The 17,522-nt window shown below is 38.9% G+C and overlaps 1 protein-coding gene across 3 annotated transcripts in view; it reads right to left on the bottom strand.

Annotated features, from left to right (window-relative positions):
• Positions 1–1,972: 1,972 nt before the first annotated feature.
• LOC121962894 (fibroblast growth factor 14-like) overlaps positions 1,973–17,522 on the bottom strand; it is a 95,598-nt gene continuing 80,048 nt past the window's right edge. For 2 of the 3 annotated variants that reach the window (XR_015775905.1, XR_015775907.1), the window contains exons 6-11: positions 7,476–7,843; positions 6,819–6,875; positions 3,038–3,177; positions 2,642–2,708; positions 2,261–2,464; positions 1,973–2,104 (exon numbers count right to left, since the gene is read on the bottom strand). The gene's annotated coding sequence lies outside the window, so the exon portion shown is untranslated. The remainder of the gene's footprint in view (positions 2,105–2,260; positions 2,465–2,641; positions 2,709–3,037; positions 3,178–6,818; positions 6,876–7,475; positions 7,844–17,522) is intronic. The other variant, XR_015775906.1, reaches the window with a different exon arrangement.

The following is a 17,522-nucleotide window of genomic DNA, read 5'->3' as shown; positions in this document are numbered from 1 at the left end:
TGGCAAAGACAAGAAGCTGAAATATAGAATAGAAAATAATACAATAAAATACGTTCAATGTAACTGTTTAAAATGAAAGAGCTTGGCAGGAATATGCAAAAATGTACTCTTGGACAGTGTGTTTATGGGTACACTTTTCTTTTAAAAAAAAAAAAACAAAATAAAAAGAAAATCAGTCATGCATAATTCCTAAAATGATTAAAATAAATGCTTTCATTAGTGTATAATCATCTGAAAATAAGAATTGTTTATTTTACATAGGGAGTGGGTCCTCTTCCACAGAGTCCGCCATATTGCACTGAGTATCTATAGAAGCCCAAAAATACAAAACAAGCACCGTCTATAGAAAGGGGCTTTGACGTTTTTATGTTACCTGAAGGCCACTAGACGCCCAAAAAGGGAGAGCTGAGCTGAGGGGCATTCAGCTGTTTCGAATCTGCAGTCTCACCGCCAGATGCCACTAAACCCTAAATGCTGCAGTTTAAAGTCATGATCACACAGCTGCTAGACAACAGTGACCTTTGGCGTCCAGAAACCAAGACGAACAATTTAGCAAGCTTGCAGCAAAGGTTAAAGCATAATAACAGAGGGAAAAGAGGAGGCCTTTGCAAATATTAACATTTTCCTCTGACATATAATAAAATTACAAAGAATAACACCATACAACAGAAAATGACAATCACTTACCATCCTTCGAAAAATAAACTTCCATGGAACCTCCTCCTGAACTTTGAGCTTTCAGACAATTTCTCCTTTTGAAGCTGCAAGAGGAGCGTTCTCGTGAATACAGTGAACACGACTCCACCTGAGTGCAAAATCAGACTCTCCCTGTTTTGGAAACAAGTCTAGAAGAATAAAACAGATGATTTGTGCTTGTAAGTTGATTTTTGACTCTTGATAACAGTGTGTTTCACAACATAAGCAAAAGGAGCTGGCTCAGTTGTGACTTAGGTAGGATCAAACTATTTCAGCCAACAATCTTAAACACATTTCAATATAGACATTTTATGCCCCTGATAAGGTCTCACTTTAGTAGCTTGCCTGGTGCGTGTCCAGATTAGACGCATGTCTTGCCACCTGGCCGGCACACACATATTTACACATATATCTAGCCCCTGTGTAAGATCCACCTAGTTGAAATTGTGAATTACGAAAACCACAAATGTGACAATTTGCCTTGAGTTTCACCATGACATACATAAAAGACATACCCTAAATGCATAGAAACATAAAATAAAATTTAAAAAAATTACAAGGCATTCCATGTAAAAAAGTATAAAAATGGGACACATTTAACCAAATATAATTTACAATAAATAAAAATTCATGTACGATTATCATGCTGTGCAAAAACCTGCAGAAAAAGACTCAGCAGCCCCAACCAGTACCCCAGGTACGATCCCTGAATCATTTATCACCTTGACAGCAAATGCGACAAAAGAAGTACTTCAAGATGTGTGTGCCTGTGCATCTGTGTACCGGCTGGGTACCTTTTTTTATCATTATTTCTGCTTATTCTTATTTTTATGCACCACCTTTACTAATGTTCTGTATGGGATTATTATATGTTATTCACTTTTCTTTTATTTTTTTAATTATAATTGCACATTTCTTCTGCTTCATAATTTCACTGATAACTTTGTTTGATAAAATAAAAGTTTTCTATTTTCTCTATGTACCGCCCACTTGTTTCAATAAAAAATTAATATAATATAGACATTTTATACTTTTTATTTTGACTAAACTATGCAAGAGTTAAACCACTAGAGGGAGTAACAGCTCCTCTTTTTGGATTTCCATTCTCTCCACCCTTGCCTCACTCTCTCTCTTTTGTACAAACACACACACACACACACTCACACATTTAATCATCCTGGCTTTTCATTCTTTGGTGTGAAGTCCCTGCAATCAAAAAGCTGTTTATTATACAAAATCAGACCATTTCAGTGCCTTTTGTACTCACATTAAGTTATTCGGTGGGGCCACTGTAATTCACATGCTGTCAGGGATGAAAAAAAAAAAACGCTGCTCTTGTTCCCTCGCTGTTGGACATTGGAGGATTCACACAATGCAGAGGCAGGAGGGAGAGGAAGGTGTGAAAGTCCTGTCACACACAAACAGTATCACTAAGGCCTCTTTTTCCTGGAGAAATGTATTCTGTCTGCTTTCATTTCTGTCTCAGAAACCAATTCTTTGAGCGATTCACTCAGTCGTTTGATTGTGCAAATGTGCATTTTTGTGTATGTGTGTGCGTAAATACCTGTTTATTTGTCCAGAGAGCCATCTCTTCAGGCCGAGATATAACAGCCTCTCGTCTTTGCGGATAACACTCGGAGAAAATTGTCAATTTGGAAAGCCGTAGAGCTGAGAGTCCTGACTGCTCAGCCGGAACAAGACAGACTACGGGGATCTTCATTATTTCTTTTCTTCTATCTTCTTTTCTCCCCTCTTTTCTGCATTGTGTCTGTGTGTGATGAATCAGAGTGTAAAGAGGTGTTTGTCTATGACATCCAAATGGTTTCTGATCACTCAAGACATTCTTTCCCAGTATTCCCAACGCCCCTCATGTCATTTTCTCTCAACAGAAATAGCTTTGCTCTGCTGACCTTTATATTCAGCAATACCTCCCCAACAAACTGACCTGGTATCAGTTCGTTCTGCGTGTGTCACTGGTCCTGGGAGCGTTTGACAGCCATGCTGTTAGCAGTCTGCAGAATAAATACAGATGTATTTTTTGGGTGTTTTCAGCACCACAAGCTGAGCGAAATTTAGTTTTGTTGTATTCAAGTGAAGGAAACTCACACAAAAGAATCTAGATTGATAAATAACACTACAGGTAAGAGAACATGTGTATTTTTGACTTGGAGTGAGCCGTCTCTTCAAGTACATTTTCCAAAAACAGCTGAGCTGATCAAAGTTGAATGTTTTATAGTCTTTGTGAGCGTACTTTATTTCTGCAGCCTAACGATGGTCGTGATGTAATTTTTATGTGTGTTCGTGTCCTCTGTGCCCGTGTGCAGTGAACCTTCACTTATACCTGAGGAACAGATCCAGCTGCCCCTCACTGCCACATCTGCACTTTCACCAGCCTGGAGGCACGAGGCCACACAGAGGTGACAGCCAGGACTTCCTGCCTCGGCCACAGCTTCGAGTGAAGGCGTATGGTCGGGATATTTTCTGGAAATGTAGGGATTTTAGCAAAGTTAGTGAAGTTTGCATTCTACAGTAATATATTTTCACCTTTTTTAGGCCTATTTTAGATGCAGGTTATTGAAATATGACATTGTTTAGTCCAATATAACATTATTAAACAATTACAGGATTTAGTACTTTTTTGCAGAATTTTATTTCTAGTAGCAGAGGGTAAAAGCATTTACTCCTTTCTGATGTAAAACAAAAGAGTCATATGTTGATTTATGGGAACGTCATTTCCTAATAAATTACTTGAAAGGTTACTTCTGTCATCTTGTTCAATTTACAGGTGAAATAAAGACAAAAGTCTGATAAGATTTAGAGAAAACTGCAATTGATTTGCAGACAAATTTAGAGATATCTAAAGAAAGTTAAGCAATCAGAAACTGTGTCCTGACTATAAAGGATAATTTTAAACTCAAACTGAAACAGTTTTTGAATAAATGATTTGCTGCATCTTGTTTTATGGTGCTATATTGTATAATAGTCTGTGTCTTGTATTATTCTGTCTATAGTTTTGTCATTGAGTTCTGAGTTTTGTTTCCTTAATGTACATATTTATTTTTAAGTTTGTGTTTAGCGCCACCTCTTGTGTATTTGTTGTTGGGTTTTATGTATTTTAAAGGCCCATAGGGACGGGCATAGCAAATTAGCTTAGGCTATAAATGCTGTGGTGTGTGTTATTGGTTTAAGCTGTATATGTGTCCCTATACACATAAACAATAACTAACTAAATAAATAAATAAAGCATCATTCTGAAAAAAGCTGGTGTGAAATCCACTGTGCTTAACAGATTATGGCACTCTTAACTGCTAATCCTTGCTACAATTAAAGGAATAGTCTGACATTTCAGGAAATACCTGGGTTTCAACACATTCTCATGGACAAAATTTAGATGTTTTTTTTTTCTTTTTCTATTATATATAATAGATAATAATACTTGCTCTGCATTTTTTAAACATATCAGATTTAAACTCAATTCAAACATGATTTCAAATAGTGGGCGAACACGAAGAAGAGGCGGAAAGTGTGTAGAGCTATGTTATGTTGTTAGCTAAAGGAAATAAATTTGCTTTTATGTTATATTACATGGAGGTTATCCACGGAACATTACTGTTTTCATTGCAACAATATTATCTATCTCATACTGTCTGTCTGATCATATCTGTATCACCCTCGGTCTAAAACGCTCCGTTTCTGCGCCCTTTTCTTTAAGCCGTCCTCCAAAATGCCCAGTTTGCTCTGATTGGTCAGTGTTTCCTGATGTTTCATTTGTACGCTCTGGGCATCTCTGTACCACCTCAGCAGCTGGAGGAATGGCTGTAAATACACTGTAGTGGCAGTTTCTTCCTTTTATATAGTGTCACAACTCAACAGACGTCCTGGCAGCCTGCAGTTTCTGTGGCGTTTCAGTTCTTTTCCAGTATTTATATACATCCTGTAAGTTGATGGGAATCACCAAAGGCCCAAGGCTATAATATTAAATATTTTGCAGTATGCTGAGTATTGCAAAAACATCTATTGCAATGCATTGCAATGTATTACATTTTTTTAACTGCAAATTATGTCCCCAAAGGAAATCTTTTCAACAATTTTTTTATCTAAGAAGTTACATTTTTAGCCTGTTCATCTCATTCCAATTATTTTTTTATTGCAGTTAATGTATCAAGTAACTGGTTTTATTATACCAATAGGCTAATTGAATATTTTATTTGCATTTGTAAAGCTAATAATTTTTTAAATCCATACTTTGCATCTGTTTTGATTCAGCATTGCCATATCCAGATACTATACTGTATCAGCACCTGTACTTGCTTTATATTAAAAAGGACATGGAAGTCTGACTTTTTATGAAATGAGAGCTTTAAGGAATCCCCTGAAAACATCATTAAAGTTGCTCAACAAAAACAGGACATTAGTTAAATTTGGGGTTTCCACAGAGCAGAGCGACGCAGATGACACATGTCCCATTTCCACAGCAGCAAGCTTTAAACATCTCTTTTTGACCCACTGATATAAAGCAACAAGCCCAACTGTCATATCCCATCATGCATTAGCTATGCCGTAAATGCATGAATGCGAGCTGAAGAATAGTCCGCCAGCCTCTCTCTCCTCTCACTGTTCGTCATTATGTTCTGTGTGAATGTCATTAAAGAAAAGCCTGGTTCATTTCTCTGAGACTGACTCGAGACCTGATCCTCTTTTGTACGACCTTCTAACACTGTTTTGAGGTGAGACGGAGAGAAAAAAACGTGCGTGTGTGTGTCTGTGTGTTGTCGAGCCAGGAACAGACAGCTGACATTTAATGGCATTTCTGGCAGCAGGTGTCTTTGAGAGAATCTTATCAAAAGGATGAATTCTTGTTACTTCTTCTCATCCTTCTTGTCTCTCGGTGGAGTTGTACCCACAGTTTGCTTAATACATAGTTTAGCACAATGCTGGAAGACATGCTGAAATGTGCACGTTACACAGCAGAACTGAGCTGCAGCTTCACATTTCTGCTCTTGAAGGCCACAATTTGAAAAATCTCACATTGTGTCCAGGACCTCCACCTTCTTTGTTCATGGTTTGCTTTAACAAGAGTCTTGAGAATAGATTCGCGGAATTAATTGGACATTTGCATTTATGGGATTTTAATGAGGCTAATTAGGCCGGAAGATTGTAGTTAAGTCTTATAGTTTTGCCTGGATACTGAACAAGGTGTGAAAAGACTCTCAAAGTGCTGGATAATTGAAGCCTCATCCAACCCCAAACTTTCACTTTTTGAAGTGGTTCCCAGGTTAGATGTTCACTAATTTTGATTGTCTAATTATAAATAATTGTGAGACAAAACAATGTTCTGGGAGAACTTTTTTTGCAGCTTTGCCTTTGATTATGATGAGGAGTTTGGCTTTCCAAAATTAGAACAAATGAAACAATTAACATGTGGCTGATATATAACGGGTGCTCTCATGGCTTTGTTGTTTAAGGTGCTGACTATGAACTATTATGTCCTTGTTCAAGTCTGGCTAGGACCCATGGGAAGTTTAAGAAATCCTCACATCCAGTAAACTTGAAAATTTGCATCCTATTATCAACCGTGGCAGAGCCAGATGTCGTAAACATTCAGGGCTCGGTGGGCTGGGGGCATACCTCCCCAGTGATATTTTATTTCCCATTTACTGAAGATATATGCATCATTTTTCAAGTAATTTGAGATAAAATCTATATATCATTTGGGAAACACATTATAGCTGTCAAGAAAAACAAAATTTAAAAAAAAACAGAATTTTATTTTATTTCAAATGTTTTTTCTGTCCACAACAGACATATATAATACAGTGTCACCACATTGGTGTAATGTTGCAATTGCAGTTAGAAATAAAAGAAATCCTCCAAGTGCAATGCTTAGAAAATAGTGTTTTCCATGAAGACACCTGTAAGAGTTTTGATTTTATATAATTTCAAATAATATTTTTATCTTTGTATCTCTTGTCAGCCATTTTATTCATTTACTCATCATTACATTCACTACTCTTTTATTGCAAATCTGTACTCTTTATTATGTTATTATATTTTATTGCCCGGTAAAGCACTTTGAATTGCCTTGCTGTATGAAATGTGCTGTACAAATAAAGCTTTCTTACCTTTTGTTGAGAGCTGTAGGTGGGATGAAATTTGATGGGGGTGGCGTACAGTATTACCTGAAAGACAGAGTCGGAGGTATTTAGAAACCTAAAAGATTTGGGGCTTTTAAGGAAACATTTGGGGCTGAAGTCCCAGAAGCCACCCTCCACTCTTTTGTCCTCTGTGTGTCATAATCAATCGTAAAGTTACAGAACAGTTTACAAATAAAAGATATATCTATCTAGTTTTAACTTGCAGATTCTTGGATGTGTGAACATGTTGCTGTTTGAGGCCTTTTCTTGGCCTCATGGTCTATGTTCAGGCTGATTGCTCTGAGAACTGATTTGATGTTGATACTTGTTAAGCATTTCACACTGTTTTAGACACTGGTAATATCCTGAAACATTGATCTTTAAAACTCAGACGATGTGGTTAATGAAAGCTTGAAAATATTGCACCATATTATGTAACCCTCCACCGACCTCTTCTGTATGAAACCTGACAGACAACACACACAAAGAGAGGCCAGGACCGGAGTAATTTCCTCTCAGTAAACACAAGTCGTGCTAGTTGACAGCTGAAATTATTAGGAATGAAGTATATCAGGGAGCACTGTGAGACGACATATGAAAGGCCGACTCAAGAGAAAACAGGGAAACAAAAATGAGTCAACTCACAAAGAGGGTCAGGGCTGAAAGATGTCGCTCACCAGCACATCTCGTCTCCATCATCTCTGCTTCTAACACTCTGGCTTCAAAAACTCGGGCAGGTGAGCTCACTTCAGCTCGGCTGGATTTCTTGATGTTGCAGCAGGGTTACTTCTCTCTGTTCAGGCCCGTCTCTGCTCCTCTCCTCTGCATTACCTGACTCCTCCGCACATCCACATCTTGACAGCTTTGCTCTGTAGTTCCCTATTTTGAATTTTAAGCAAGTCTCACACCCGAACCATCCACCGGCAGTCCCTGCTTCTTTGAGACACTCATGTCTCAGCTGTCTCAGCCACTTCACTGTCACTTGGATGAAGCAGTGAAACTTTTTCTGGCTCCTGTAGTATTCACACAAAAAAACATTGTGTTAATTTTACACTAAAAATGGCCAGCAGGTTTGGGCAGAAAATCTGGACACTTATTCAAACCACAACATCCTCTTTCACACAGTAGGAACAAACACTTTCAAGTTTTCATCTGCCTCCTCAAGTTCTGCTTTAAGTGAAAAAGGCAGCGCTCAGGGATCAGGCCATCTCTGCAGGCGGCCATCCATGCAGACAGGAGGGACTATTCAGGACAGGCAACATGTCGACAGTTCCAGCTGAGCTGCCATCACTCTGGTCAAATGATTTTTGGTTGTTGATGGTGCTGTAGCTCCTCAGTGTCCACAGGACAGCAGAGCTGCCCGTCAGCATGCTGCTGAGAGACATGACAGTGCAGTTTCGGCTGAAAGTTGTCTCTTGTTATGGCTACAGTGCACTGTGTCTGCTAGGGCTGTGCTTTGGCAAGAATCTGGTGATCTGATATGTTGCATGACACAGGGGTCACGATGTAATATGTTATTTGTTATATATAACAATACTGTAAGCAGGGTGATATATTTCCTAAAAATTAGGAAAGATTCAATTTAAACCTTGCTTTTAAACTCAGTTTACTCTACAGTGTTTACTCTAAATCTAGATTAGATTTAATTCGTTATTTCTGAAGTTACAGTTGCAGAGATTTAACTTTTACTGTGGCCGGATTGAGCAAAATAATCATGTTTCAATATGATGGTTGTCCCTATTGATTTAATTCAGTTTAAATTCTTTTTTGTTATCAACATTTTATTTTGTAACTTGGAGAATAAACAACAAACATATTAATGCACAACAATACCCCCCCACCTCCATCAGCTACCCCCACCCTGGGCAGCTCCCCTTTAACATTATAATAGGCTTTAGAGGATCCACTGAAGAAGAAAATAAAGGAATTATTAGGGGAAAAAGAGACATAATATATAAATAAACTAATTAATATCTGTTTATTTATATTTGATATTATGCATTTTTGCTACTCACATCTCCATATATGTTAAATTAAATTCTGTTTAAATAAATAAACTTGGCTTTATTTAATTGAGATTGATTAATGATGGTGCAACAGAGCTCAGCTTAATTTAAAATCTGGATGTTCACATTTTAATCTGGTTTAACTAAACTCTGGTGAGAGTTACTCTTAGATTAAATTAATACTTGTTGGTGCAATCCAGCCTAAGATATGGATTAGTCTGAAACAGATATAACCGCGGCTATTTTGGAGCTGCAAAACATTTGTAATTCCTTTCAAATCGTCTCCCTCCTCTGGAGTGGTACTACCTGCCTTTAGCAGCAGCAACACTGCATGACATTTTCACTGTCATTGCCCTCATAGCTGCCCTTTTCCTGCCCGTGGTTTATCAACCTTGTGCATGTGCTCATATGGGAATGATGCAGTTTCGCTGTTTAAATATTCCAAGGTAAAGTGCACGAGACAAATCATGTCCTGAACTCTCCAGGTGTAATACCTTCAAAAAGGTCATGCTGGTGCTGGCTTGAAAATGTAAATTGTGCCTCTTTCCGTCCACATTCAGACTCAGAATGTCTCTACGTGCAATCGGCTGCACAACAAGGTCAAGAGTGTCGAATCTGTACTCAGTTTGTTAATCACAACAAAACAAACAAGTCTAAAACGGGCAGCATGGAGCTGCTGGAGGAGAGTATCAGTACATGGAAGTGGGACTGGCACAAAAGGAAAGGTCAGGGGTCACCACATCAGCCACTAGACAATCTGATAAAGTGGTTGTTGAGATATCTTGTAGTGGACCAAAGTGCTGGATGAACAAACAGCTGATCGACTTTAAGCCAGTGTGATTTCAGTTATTGAGTGTGACATTTCAGTCTTACAAGCTGTGGCTGATTTAAAGATATTTATTCAGCTTAGATGGTCAAATGGATTGATGGACACATTAAGGGGACGGGCAGAGAATAGGTTATTAGCCCACTTGTATTCATACGCATGCACAAGAGTTCTGCCGTCAGTCATGAGGCCTGATGGGAGAAGCTGTCTGCAGGCTGGAAATGCCACCGATATTGACAGACAGCAAAAACAGAGAGAGAGCCAGATCGACGGACAGAGGGACGTGGGAGGGAGCTGGGGTGGGTGTGTTTGTGTTGTTAATGTTTGATGAAAATACTGCAGAGTTTTCATATTTTAGGCAATGAAAACCAGACAGTATGTCACCCTCCTTCTATTATCTAGTACAATGTCATCTATATACAGAATGCATTATGACAAACAGACTATCTGTAGATATAATACAACATAAGGTCTTACATACAGTGGGGCATGTTGAAAACGAGCTATACATTGTTCTGTAGGGCTACAATGAAAAGTAACCAAAGCAACAACTGTACTTTTGGTCTAGCACCATTTAGCAAACATGACATGAAACACCATGAAGCATTTCAAAAAAATGTTGGGTCTGCATTTAATATGTTTAAGGAATGCCAGAAGACTATCTTGGTAAAAACTCTTTTCCAACTTTTTTTGTACCTGGTCTTAAGTCATAAACACAGGAGAGAAAACAAGTCAGATCAGACAGAGAAAATAGATCACCAGAAACTTGTAAATTTAGCATTGCACATTAACAAATTATTAACCATAAAGCAAAAAAGATTCAGTGATGACTAAATCAAATAACTTGAAAAACTGATTCGTTGTCAAGTTACCATTGCATCACTCAATCAGTGTCAACAAAATAAAGGCACCAAGGTCTTCGAGAGTTCAGTGTATTAATCTTGAGAACTTTCCACTTTATCAATATAGCCTCCCCTTCATTGCCCAGAAAGCCTTCATGTATGAAACAGTGGAGTGTTAATCAGGAGTGACACTACTGTGTTATGGTCTTAAGTTTAGTTGCACACTGTGATGGAACATTTTGTGCAGTCAGGTCATATCTGGCTGCACAAAATGTACAAGGACAGGCCACTGGATGTCTCCCCATTGGTCTTATTTGTTAACAGTAATTACACTAATGTCTTAAAAAGAACAAGGCAGTGATTTATTAATATGAAAACGCAACATGTAGCTCCACGAAGATGGCTGTAGACTTGGTAAAATGAAAGAAGTTTAATTTTAAAGAGAAATTTGATAAGTGTACCTGCTAATTCAATGCCTCCCAGCTGGATTGTGGAGTGTCACACTCACTGAAGCTTTTTCATCTCATGATCTCGACGACAGCTCAACTGAGAGGTTAGATAAAAGTCAACCAGAGCAGGTTAAGTTTATTTCTTTTTTTTTCTCTATAATTTAGAGTAATTGCGGTAACAGCTGCCGGCACACACCTGGACAATTACCTTTTGTGAATGCCGAAATGGCTGAATTGGCTGAGTGGCGGCAGCACCCACGGGTGAAATTGCAGACGTGCCTCACACTATGATCAACTGACAAAACTGTCAGGCTAAAAAGCTCTACCTAAATAAAGGTTTATTGTGCGAATAAACTAACTGCTCAAAAGAAGCAAAAAACTCCTCTTATTCTGTAGAAAATAGGCCTTTTCTAGATGTGCATTTGTAAGTAAGGCATTGATTTTCCATTTAAACATCTTGACCTCCTCTGCATGTGACACACACTCCCGTGCACACACACCAATCAAATGCTCCATTGCCGGTTGCCAAGGTCACCAAACCTGCACACCTACTGCTGCCTAAAAGCAAAGAAAAACACTTTATTTTTCCTTGCGCTTTGTGCTGAGGTTGGGCATTGATCTCTCTGTCTGCCTGACTCTCTTCTCTCTCTGCTCCAGTCCATTTTTCTCTTTCCGCACCCGCAAAGAGGTAGACAGAAATAAAGCGGCCTATTCTCAGAAACCTCCAAAGGAAGTGCACTCTCTCTCCCCTGCTTGTTCTCAAACCATGGAGCTGTGACTTCAAAGCTACTCTCTAAAAATGGGGGGGATAAAAAAAAAACGCTCAATATGGCTCCTACCCAGCGTGGTGGGGTTGTTTTGTGAATGAACCAACATGCTGAGTTACCTGTTAGGCCCAAAAACGCTGCTGCTTTTGACCCAGCTCTGCCTTATTCTTCTTTTCCATTCACACCCATGGTTTTCTATTTCCAGCAAAATGTGAACTGTTGGCAGAAGTTTCACCAGTAATTTTAACTCTAGTTCCTCAAAAAGGTCCCATAGTGAGATCCTAATTTTCTGTGTGCACTGAAGGCAAAGAGCTTTTTCATTCATGCCTTTTCTTCTACTTTTTCTAGCATTCAGAAACTGCAAATGCCTTCCTGTATAGCCAGAATACACATGCTCCAGATGTTATAAATGCATAAATGAAGCACAAAATGTAAACCTCTCTTTAGAAGATATTTCAGCCTTTTTTCCCTTTTTCTACCAAAATCAGAGCATGCACGCAGGTGTTAAACACTGGTAAACGCGTTAAAAAAAAGGCTAGATTGCTTTTCCATTGCCAGTAGAGTAGAGTTGTGTGCACAGCTCTGTTGCAGATACGTGTGTGTGTGTGTGTGTGTGTGTGTGTGTGTTGTTTCAGTGTGTTTGTTTGATGTCACAGACAGGGCGTAGTATTGGTAAACAGACGAAAGCAGCATTTTTCTTAATTATTCAATCCCTTTTTCAAACTTGGTGCAGACTAAATTGGATCAGTGTTTTAGCACTGCTTAGGAGGAGACAGATGGTAATTAGTGGCCGTGCGTCATTGCATATCTGAGGTTAAGGAGCTGAACTTTGCAGATCCACCCTTTGTTATGTGTCCATCACCCGGTTGTGGATGCCAATTGTGTACTTCTGCGTTGCATTTTTGCGCAGTGGGATTGAGGCTTTATTAGTAGGTTAACACCTGATGACACAGCTTCATAACAAACGACTAGAATATCCCAAATTATAATAAGATATTTGTGTGTGTTTGTCAGATGAGAGCCAGCCAGGGAAATCATATTCATATGAAATGCAATATTTATGAATTCTGATATTGAAGGCTTCTTTCTGACTTCAATATTAAACCTGCTGAGGTGCCCTTCAAAATCTTGTAATAATGCACTCCTCCTTTTCTCTGTTCTTCCCATCCATCCATCTAATAATATCACATACACACAGATATTCAGACACAAAGGCGATACACACTCAGGATTTAGTGCCTTAAAGGTGCATTTCTCAGTTTCCTTACTTTAAATATATGTGCAATAAAAGTTCTAAAGGCTTACTTTAACTGTGGGAAAAACAGTATGTCATACTGGCATGTTTGAATAATGGTTTGTCCTCATATTAACTTCTAAATAATGCAGCAAACTAACCTTTTATGACATGGTTGACACTGCCTTCGTCAACCTCTCCATAATGTTGCAATGACAGCAATAAACTAACAGTTATTTAACCCTTTGAAACCTGAGCAGTTCGCTTGATTTCTTTCAAAAAACACAAGCAATTTTCCTAAAATTTAGCAAAAAAGAAAAGAAAAAAAAGATATACATTTATCAATAAAATACTTACTACTACTACTACTACTACTAATAACAATAATAAATATAGTTTTCCTGGACATTGTTCCCTATTTTTATTATTTTAATTAACTTCTAATAATTTCTCTTTCTCTCTCTTTTCAAAAACTAATTCTCAGGACATTTTCTCGTCTCCTTTTCCTAATTTCTTGCAGTTTGTGGGTCATCTCCTGCCAAGTTGCTCACTGACTTTTGTAATGGCGTCAGATTTGCTCAGTTTTCAAAGTTTTAAATGCTTATGACAGACATCTGAACACAGCACAAGAAAAGTGATGTTTCAACTTTCAGAAGGTTAATCAACAAATTCAGCCAATCACTGTAAATTATGTGTGACCTTGCTGTTTTTTCTCTTTGCCTCAACTTAACCACAAATTTGACTATTCACAACATTTAAAAAAATGTAATTGTTAAGTTGCACCCAGTTTTATGACTAGCTTAAACACTACTCGCCCCTCTCTTTCTTTATCATAAGACCAATGCTAAAGGAGTGTGCACTCCTGTGACACACGCAAGCTGTGTTTGAAACAGTTCCCCATCATGGAAAATGTGCACTACATGGTGTGTTTGCTATTTTGTAGTGGTGCTCAAATTCTCAGCTGTTAATTTCATCCACTATATAGTGCACTATAAAATACCCAGAATGCACAGCAAATTTGAGTGTACATATTATGTACCCTACATCTTACTCCCATATACCATGCAATGCAATGCAGTATGCAACATGCATTACAAGTTTTCAGTAATGCTGCCATTTAATTAATGCCACCCCCCAAAAGCCCTCAAAATCCTGGAGGAACATTAGTTTTGCAGTACAAACATGCATGACTTTCTTTAGACATTTAAAGACAAGACAATGCTGCTTCTTTGTTGCTGAGGACGGTGTCTGAATACTGAAAGTTTATCACTAATCCAGATGTTAAAGGACACACTTGTTAAATGTTAACCCAGCAATATTGCAGCCAAGTGTTAAACCTGCCTGATTTTGTTATAGTATTCAGTAATCCCCCAAATTTCCTCCTGGCTCACTGCTGATGCTTTGAAAGTGAATACAGACTACTGAAGTGAGCCTCAGAGGCGCTGAGTGAAACACAGCACTCATGTCAATGTTAATTTGTACTACAGGTTAATTTTACACTTCTAGATATTGCGATGGTGAGATTAACTGTCAACACATGATTCTGCCATTTTTGATCACTTTTAGAAGAGGCTGAATTTGCGCGGTGGTCAAGCTAAACACGACGCAGCTCCACAGAGACGAGAAGTGACGCAGTGGTTTGGAGTGGACGTGATTACTGTGAAAACTACCCCATGACTCATGGCTTTGTGAGTGTGTATGTGTGTTTGTGTGTGTGCCAGCAACAGCATGACTGGGGTGTGTGGTGAAACCTAAATCTTGGGGATTGGATGAGTAAATAGATGTGTTTGTGTAGCGACATGCAGCAGTTCTGTGCTATAATGCACTCTATGATCACACTTCCTGCAGTGGTATACAGGAAAAATACTGTTTACTGATATACATAGTGTGCATGCTACCTCATTCAGAAGGGTTTACATTGAATGCACACAAAGAGACACTGAATTTTCCTGCTTTTGGCTACATATGGAATAATACAGCACGATTTTCACTATCTCTTTCTGCTCTCCCCATCTCTCCCTGCATTTCTCACTCCACTGCTCCTCATTTGCATGACAGTTGAGAACAATATTGCCAAAGCAGCGAGACAAAGGCTCTCCCTGTCTTTAATTTTGCTCTCTTCTCTCTTTCAGGGCCTCTCAGATAATAAAATGTTTCACAGTCATCAAAGTGTGTCAGACACACTGTTGCCAAAGCTCTGTCCAGAATAAACCCAGCAACAGGCTTGATCACATTTACTCCAAAATATTTTGTGCAAAGGCATCATACTTCCATTTAAAAGTTGCAGTGATCATTGTTTTATTATTACTGAATGAGTGGGCTGTAAAACTATAGAAACAATAGTGTTGGACGGACATTCCCATTGAAATCAATGTTCAGAGTAGCGGACATTTTTACGTGTACCGTTGACATTGCAACATGCTTCCCTCTGTACGAAGAAGCCTACTTTTGGCATGTTGCAAAATCTCACCTCACAACAACAACAATTGCCATTTTCTTTCATAGTAGTCGAATGATCATGTCTAACAGTTCAACGCCCTTTCAACTAGTTTTATTACTATGTTTAAAACAAAATAATTGCTCCACAAAGCACAGGGGAAACTGTAGTTTGGTGAGTCTTCTTATCTGTGGCTCTATTACTCAAGTGATTCGTCTCTCATAGTCATCTGAAACACTGTTAATAAGAAAGTATTGATCAGTGCAGCTTTAATTTCGGAGCACTTTGAAAGTTTCAAAGCATTAAAGATGCTGAACATATAATAATTTCCATAGCAACCAGCAAAAAAAAAGTGACTGATTCAAAAAAATATGTTGTGAATGCTCCTCATGATGGAGGAGACAGATTTCTTTCTCTGCTCAGTTTAACACACACACACCAAGGCACTTCCCTCTCCTTTCAGCTATGATGCTTTCTTGGTTGCCATGGCAGCCAACGAGTGTCTCTGGTGCCAGGCAGAAATGGGCTCTGATTGGTTAATCAGTATTCAGACTGCGTGTTAGCTTGGCTGGATGCTGCTCTGCCTTACTCTCTGAGTGTGTGTGAGCGCGAGTGTGTGTGTGTGTGTGTGTGTGTGTGTGTGTGTGTGTGTGTGTGTGCGTGTGTGTCCATCAAATGTCACTTATCACCTGAGAAATAAATTATTCCTTTCTCTCCTCCCGCCCTCTCTGTCTTTATCAACATTTTTCTTTCCTGTTGTTGCAAAGAAGAGGAGGAGAGGAGGAGGAGTGAAAATGAGGGGAGTGTGATGATGAGAGTGGCACAGGAGATGTGGGGAGGAAAAGAGGAGCAAATGGAAGAGAGGGGGTCAAAGAGGAGGAGCGAGCAGGAAGCAGAGATGAAGAATGAGTGACAGCAACAGCATGACGACTCTGACCTCTGACCCTCACCTGTACTGTTTATTCAGAGGAGGTTTAGGTTGGCAATTGCAGTCTGATTTTGAATTCTAATGAATCATTTGGATCAAATTTTAACTACAAAGCAAGGAATCTCCGTCTGTCTTTCTGTGTTTCCCTCTCATATCTCAAGATCTGTTCATCTGATCTACTTCACACTTAGCGGGTGAATTGCTGAAGACTGCAAGTAGCTGCAAGCTTTGGAGTATTTCTTTGCCATAGCTCACTTACTTATAAACTGGGGAGAAAGGAGGACAAATCGGTCTGATTCTCCTTACCACTAAAGCTGCATGTCTTCCAAAAACCTTCAGTAAAATAGCTGTCGAACAAAAAGTAAATCTTACAAACATGTACCTAGACCCTAATCTGTCTATCGTTTGCTCCGCAGACAGTACCCCTAAATGTGGGCAGGATTGTTTTCATTAACGTTAAAATAAAAGACAGCAACGAAAAACAGGCAGGAGTGAGAGTCTCTCTCAAAGTGCAGGTTTGTGCATTGACTTCTTGTCATGCAACAGCAGGGTTTCAGTGCCACCTGAGCGCACCGGAACGACACTACCCAACAAAGGAAGGAATGGTTCCATTGGTACCATCCACAACTATTCACAATGGAAATTCAAAAAATGCACACCGAGCTAACTGAACTGAACCAGACTACTTGGTCGAAACGGAGCTTAAAGGATTGAGTGTGCAGCACCAGGCGGAGGGGACAGCAGCTGCATGGCTAAAGCAGTTTGTTTGTCTTTTCTTGTCTTTTCACATTTAGCTGATCTTAAATTAACTCTTCTTTAGAACTATAACAGCCAGTTATGCTCAACATTACATACGGAAACCGACCGAGTATTCTGTACTCTGCATTCATATAGTCTGTATTTGTGCACGTTTCCTGAAAGCTTGTGGATACAAACAGAGCAGATTGTGGGGACAGGGGAGCATACAGTAGTTAAAGCGAGATATGACAGCAGAAGACAAAGAAGACATTAAATATCATGGAACTGAACCAAATGGTAATATAGTATAATGTAGCGAACAAAGTTAAAAGAATTCTCTGTCCAAAGGTTGTATTTAATAGCCACACAGACCTTTGCCATCTACAACTGACCATGCCCTATAGTGCCATGTATTGGCTGTATCTGTGCCATCATAAAGGACACATGGAAGTATGAGGACAGTAG

This window comes from Plectropomus leopardus, chromosome 24 (assembly GCF_026936395.1).
Source record: "Plectropomus leopardus strain MGB_pleo_1.0 chromosome 24, ASM2693639v1, whole genome shotgun sequence".
Lineage (NCBI taxonomy): Eukaryota > Metazoa > Chordata > Actinopteri > Perciformes > Serranidae > Plectropomus > Plectropomus leopardus.
This window is presented reverse-complemented; position numbering and strand designations above follow the sequence as displayed.